Below are 7,568 nucleotides of genomic sequence, written 5' to 3'. Positions count from 1 at the left end.
CTCCTAAATTTCGACTTCCGTGATTATTGTTCTACTTCTATCATTATCTGTTCAAAATGCCAGATGCATATAAACAGTTTGTATTTCCGTGCAGTAGCGTAGCGTACATGTAGCTTAGTCACAAAACGGTTCCTGGAGTTAACGCAACTGTTTCAAACAAGATTTATTTTGTACGAAGGTCGGTTATTCCATACTTTCCGACAGTCCACCGATCAAAGGTTTTATGAACAGCTTTACCTTCCGTGTGCGCTTACAAAATAGGCTATAACAACGCATTCCATATTTCTTAGGTTTTATCCTCATGAAGTAAGTATTTGAATATATTGTAAAGAGTCCCGTCCCTCGTAAAGTTGCATACGGTTCAACACTGCCTATACGACAATTTCATTACCGTAGTCATTTAAATACAGCTATAGTCATCCTTTGTACTTCATAACAACGTACATTCAAACGCGCACCGTTTAAGTATACAATTACCGTATTTACTCTATTAGCTGTTGTCTTGCAAAGGAAATGCACGAAGTCTGCAGCAACATATCCGCCGTGATTCAATACCGCACTCACCAAAATAATCACTACTAAAACTAATCATTACACTAACTAAAACCGAGCTATATCTTCTACCGCGTACAATCGTATTCGTATTTACTTTCCATAAATGCCGAAATCATTATTTTGTGATACTTATTAATTTTTACCGTCTTTTCATAAGTAAATGTCACGTTCCTCATCTAAACAGTTTGCGCCGTCTACCGTATATGCCCATTAATTTTCATTAATGTTAACAGCTATAAATGGTTTACCGAAGCTGCCCATACCACACATAGAATTGTCATGCAGGTTTTACCGTACATGCTCTATTAAAATGTTACGACTACTCAGTTTAGCTGTTAAGAAATGTTATTTGGCATAACCGTTATTACTCTAGTAAATATTGCATCCGTTGTATAATGAAATACTCCAATATAACATACATTGCTTTTATTCCCAGATTTAGATTGAAACTGTGTTAGGATATAATTATCATTATTATCATTGTACGTCACTGTTATATTTTAATTAATGTAACTTGAATGATATGTAAGATACTTGCTTGAATAAACCCTAAGGACCTCACAGCTCTCTTCTCTCTTGTTTCAAGGCTAGCTCCCAATAGGTAATTCCCCATATCGAGGCCTGACAGTTATTTGAATCTCCTCAAAGCTGTCTTAATGATGTAAATGAGATAAGTTTAGTTCACCTTATGTTCACGAAGCAGATAACAAACGAAACTCGATACACAAAAGCAAAATGTTAAATATGGATTGGTGTCTCTTTGACATGTCACATATTGAGGTGACACTGCACGATAGAAGTGAAAAGCATACTCACTCATGCACTCACGCCGCTTTTAGCAATATTTCAGCAAATTTTGGCGGGGGACACCAGAAATAGGCTTCACACATTGTACCCATGTCGGGAATCGAACCCGGGCCTTCATCGTGACGAGCGAACGCTTTTACCACTAGGCTACCCGACGCTCCGGTTCTGGGTGTACGGTACTGGTTACCAAAGATGGAAGTAGACGCCAAAGGGACCAAATTGGAGATGGTCAACAGCTTGAAGGAAAAGATGAAAAGCAAATCAACCTTGAACAAGTCATTTTCAAGCATATGGGGCCATTCTGGTAATTACGCCATAAAATGGCATTTAAAATGATGAATTTGACTTTCTATCAATAGAAACATGCAATTTAGAGTATTGTTGCATGTAAGTATGCGCTCTGTGTGTGTGTTCCCACATTCAGGCGCCACGCCAAGTGATGCAAAATAACAACTGTTAAAAGCAAGGTTAAACCAAAAGTGTTCCATCACTCCATTTTTCTTTACTTTGTTAATGTTGGTTCAGGTGTATGGGTATCAGCGTCCTTCCCTCATAGAGTAGCGTGTACATTCAAAAGTATTCTGAGGATCCGTGAAGATCCGGAGTAGGATAGGTCTTCAGCAACCCTTGCTTGCCATAAAAGGCGACTATGCTTGTCGTAAGAGACGAAAAACGGGATCGCTGACTTGGTTGATGCATGTCATCGATTCCAATTGCGTGGATCGATGCTCATGATGTCAATCACTGGATTGTCGGGTCCAGACTCGATTATTTACAGACCGCCGTCATATAGCTGGAATATTGCTGAGTGTGGCGTTACACAACAAACAAACAAACAAACACTTCATATAATGTGTTTGTCTCAAATGTTACAGCTCCGATTGTAAAAAGCCACTTCATATAATGAGTTGGTCTCTAATGATTTGAGTAAGGATGCATGTCATCGATCCCAATTGCGTGGATCGATGCTCATGTTGTCAATCACTGGATTGTCGGGTCCAGACTCGATTATTTACAGACCGCCGTCATATAGCTGGAATATTGCTGAGTGCGGCGTTAAACAACAAACAAGCAAACAAACAAACAAGGCCCGAAAGCGTGAGGGACCACATCGATCTATGTCAAGACAACCCCTATGGTGTCATGCCATGGAAACAAGCGGCGGAAGAACATGTTCTCTCCCAACGAGGGACGCTTGGCCGAAGCTACTGCTGAGAACATACAGAAAGCTAATGAAGGGATATATTCTAAGAGTATTCTCGAAATGAAAGAATGGCTGACAGTACCTCCAGTCAATGCTCTGGACTCCGACACTGACTTGCCACCCTCAAAGGAAACGTTCTGTTTGTTTGATAGATTTCATGAAGGAAATACAAAATCGGAAGAGGAAGTGCATAACGTTTGTTCCCGAAATGAAGGGGGGCACGGGTGGCCTAGTCGTCTAAGGCGCCGCGATTCGCTGTGCAGAGTTGCGTCCCTTGGGCACGCCAGAAACCTATGATTGTGGGTTCGCCCCGATTTTGTTTCTAGGTTTGTCAGCACCATACCCGTGCTCGTGGGCTTCACCGAAGTGGTAAACGTCTGAGACCTGCATCACTTCGGGCTTTCCTCCCAGATTAAGCTGACACGCCGCGATATAACTGGAATACTGTTAAAAGCGGCGCTAAACCCAACTCACTCACTCACTCACTCACTCACTCACTCACTCCCGAAATTAAATGATACAATCGCAAGTAGAAGAACAATTACACAGGGAGATGAACCGCAACAGCCACTTCCTGGATGCGATGTCGCCCGGAAACTACATGTTCGTCCTGCAATTGCTACTACGTTTGCACAATCAAGAAACAACAAGAAAATGACAGACGCAATTAAGGGAAAACTGAACACAAACATTTCGTATGGTGAAATACGCCATGACAGGTTTGGCCGCCTGCACTCTTCAGGTAAGAACTTATAGATGACATTCTGTGACATGATCATATTTAACGTTTATCGAGGAGTGAGTATGGTTCGGGACACTGTCGTGATGAACGGGCAAGAATAGTTCATTGCCGTTTCTTGTCCATTGAGTCCAGATTGCGTCTGAGATCTTGCCGAATGCGAACCGTCTTTGTCGGTTCACTGTCCGGTCATTGTCTGATCTCTGTAAGATCGCATTCGGGAGAATCGGGACGCTGTCGGGACAGATTCGGTCGTTTTTTTACCATGCGGAAGATACTAATCGGATCAGATTCGGATTGAGAACGGGAGAATCGGGACAAATTCGGCTGGAAACGGCTGAATCGGGACGCTTCCTGAACAATATCTGATTGTTTGTGAATTTCCCGCCACGAACCACAGGATCTTGATTAGTTTCAGGAGTGACATATTTTTTGTAATCACTCGTACCTTGTGGGTTATTCTATTTTTTACCCATAATCACATTTAAGGTAAAAAACATGTCGCCGATCAAGAATCAGCTGTTGTGAGTCAACACTGTCCACTCCCTCCAACTTTAACGTGTTGTTACGCGTGAAAAATTTAATTCTGTTAAATGAGTTTTAAGATCACATTATTGCAGTTATATTTCTGTCGGATTTACACAGCGTAAACTATCTAGCATTGATAATAGAAGACAAGTTTCAAAAAAGGGTTCATCGGGTTTTTTAATCAAGGCTTGTTTTGACAAGATCTCGTCACTGACAGACAAACCGCCGTCGTGCATCAGAAGAGGCATGCATTTCACATTGAGAAGAGGAAACACGGAAAACCTGTCAATATTTTCATGTGTCATTCGACAAAAATGTTAAACCCCATAAGAACAACATAGACGGAATGTACTGAAGTTATGTGTGTTAGAGGAAAGTTACGAAAAGTACGATTGCTGTCACAGTGTCGGAAGGAATGACCCGAGATATGAGACAGACGAAACCAGAAATGGCAAGAGAACCGGCGTTACGGTTTAATCCGGACAAGTTGGTGGTGGTGTTGATCTTGGCGCACGAGAAACAGTTTCTGGCAACGCTCTCAATCTCAATCTTGGAACTTCTATCTGGCCATATGCTGTTTTGACAACAAAGACATTACATGTTTCAGAGGTTGAATTATACGAATAACTCTTCATGTCAGTCAGATCTCCGTCCGTTTTAACGAGGTCATTTACTTTGACAGGTGTCAAATGGTCATCGATGTTTGTTTACAAACGACGCAGACGTAGTTTTGGGTTTTACTGTAAAAAGAAAATCAGGTGAAATAAATGAAAAAAAATAACGTGAAGTCGTGTTGTTGATATGAAACTGTTTCTTGTCTAAAAAATCTCTGATCAGTGAGATTTTAGAAGTAAAACATTTGAATAAATGGCGTGGATTTGTGAATAAATGGAATGAGAGAAAAATAGTCCGGTTGTCCAATGAAAATTGATCTTTGTTTAACTGACCAATCAGCTTCGAGAATCAGTAATTGCACACTGTGCAAATATAAAAAAAGATACTACTTATTTTCGCCCATATGGGTTTTGTTTGTTTGAGTCTGGACCAGACAATCCAGTGATTGACATCATGAGCATCGATCCACGCAGTTTGGATACGATGGCATGCATCAACCAAGTCAGCCCATATTTATAATAAAATATAATAGGTTTATATGATTTTGACGATTTACGCCAGTTAGTACGCACAAGCGTCCCATTTCATTTCAAAAATGACATTTTACTTTCCAGAGTTGGACAATGCAGAGGAAAAAGGTAAATTGATACAATTCATTTCTAACATGTTGATAAACATGTACCTAACATATATGCATGCAGCGTGAATTAGCATACATTCCGTGCCATGTCTATGATAGATGACAGGAACTACTGAAGGTTCTTGTTTGGCATCTACAACAGATTAGTAGCACATTTGAACCTTTACAATGGCATGTTTATCCCTGTTGTTTTCCAGTGATCCTTCACATAATTGCAGTACTAGTCAGGCAACTAACGGGATGCATGTCATCGTATCCCATTTGCGTGATCGATGCTCACGATGACAATCACAGAATTATCTGGTGCAGACTCGATTATTAACATACCCGTTGTCATTAAGCTGGAGTATTGCTGAGTGTGGCGTTGAAAAACAATCCAAAATGTTTCAATGGCCTTAAGTATTGATGTCCCCCTATGGTGAGTCCGAAGTAGGCGTTGCCTCAAAGTGGTTGGTTGGTTGGTGTGTTGTTTTACGCCGCTCTCAGCAATATTCAAGCTGTAAATAAGTCTGAGCCTGACCACTCGATCCCATTAGTCGCCTCTTACGACAAGCATAGTCGCCTTTTAGGGCAAGTATGGGTTGCCTAAGACCTATTCTACCCCGGATCTTCACGGGTGTAAAGAAGTGGTGGGTCACAACTGGAGATGAAACATTAGAGACCATCTCATTATATGAAGTGCTGCATCGTAACTGGAGATGAAAAAAAAGAGAACAACTCATTATATGAAGTGGTTCCTTGGTTGGTTGGTTGGTTGGTTGTTGTACGCCGCACTCAGCAATATTGCCATCATGGACATCGATCCACGCAATTGGGATCGATGACATTCATCAACCAAGTCAGCGAACGGGACCACTCGATCCCGTTAGTCGCCTCTTACGACAAGCATAGTCAGAGGCCAAGTCATTAAAATAGGATTTTGCACGTCTGAACTGGATCTGAAACATTAAAAGACTAAATCATCGTTACAGGAGGTGGTACATTTCAATATAGACTATAGAGTCTTCATTTTGTTTTTACAATGATCCTTTGGTAGTGATACGCAAATTGTTATAAACCTCTACAAAAGTTACACACCACAGAGGTCCATAACTCCAATTTTTTGCAATGACTATTGTGCTAAATTAATGATCAAACAGAGACAGCGTATCTCTTTATTTTAACCTGAAGCTGAGAGCTTTTTAATATCTATCAGTATATGTGCTCTAGAGATCAGACTTCCAGACGACCTCAGCTGACACTACAACTGCCTTTCTACGGTAACTGGGGTATCATTGGGTGTGGACAGCACCCGCAACTCATTCTTACACTTCACCATGAATGCGGAAGGTTATACTTTCCCTGCTACTCGGAACATTCGGACCAGCAAAATACACCCCTATATCTACTGACCACATTCTTCACAGAGAAAGTCCAGCATAGCATGGCTTTCTCAGAATGGAGCCCACGTGACCACGGACAGTTGTAATGTGTAACCCATGTCCAGGCACCTTGGTCGTCTAGGTATAAGGTACAATTGTAGAAGGACATGCTTACATTCAGTCAAAGTCACTGTGACCATAGAAACTATATGGAGTTAAAGTACCACCGAGTTTACACCATAACATTGAAAATATGAATCTGTTTGGAAAAATAATCTGCTTTGTCTAAGTGATGCGTCTCAACGGGACATAAATCATAAAAAAATACAGCTCATACAAGTAGGAAGTGGCGTGTCACAACTGGATCTGAAACATATGAGAACAACTCATTATATGAAGTGGTGCTCAAACTGGACCTGAACCATTAAAGACCAACTAATATGAAGTGGTGCTCACAACTGGAGCTGAAACATAAGAGACCAACTCATTATATGAGGTGGTGCTCAAACTGGACCTGAAACATTAAAGACCAACTAATATGAAGTTGTGCTCAAAACAGGACCTGAAACATTGGAGACCAACTGATACGAAATGGTGCTTACACCTGGACCTGAAACATTAGAGACCAACTGATATGAAGTGGTGCTCACAGCTGGACCTGAAACATTGGAGACCAACTGATATGAAGTGGTGCTCACAGCTGGACCTGAAACATTAAAGACCAACTCATTATTTGAGGTGGTGCTCACAACTGGACCTGAAACACCAGAGACCAACTAATATGAAGTAGTGCTCAAAACAGGACCTGGAACATTAGAGACCAACTCATTATATGAAGTAGTGCTCACAACTGGACCTGAAACATTAGAGACCAACTCATTATATGAGGTGGTGCTCACAACTGGACCTGAAACAATAGAGACCAACTAATATGAAGTGGTGCTCACAACTGCAGCTGAACGATTTAAGACCAACTCATTATAGGAAGTGGCGCATCACAACTGGACCTGAAACATTAAAGACCAACTAATATGAAGTGGTGCTAAAAACAGGACCTGAAACATTAGAGACCAACTCATTTTATGACGGGGGGGGGGGGGGGGGGGGGGCTCACAACTG

Source organism: Haliotis rufescens, unplaced genomic scaffold (genome assembly GCF_023055435.1).
Source record: "Haliotis rufescens isolate VD_foot unplaced genomic scaffold, xgHalRufe1.0.p SCAF_100, whole genome shotgun sequence".
Lineage (NCBI taxonomy): Eukaryota > Metazoa > Mollusca > Gastropoda > Lepetellida > Haliotidae > Haliotis > Haliotis rufescens.
This window is presented reverse-complemented; position numbering follows the sequence as displayed.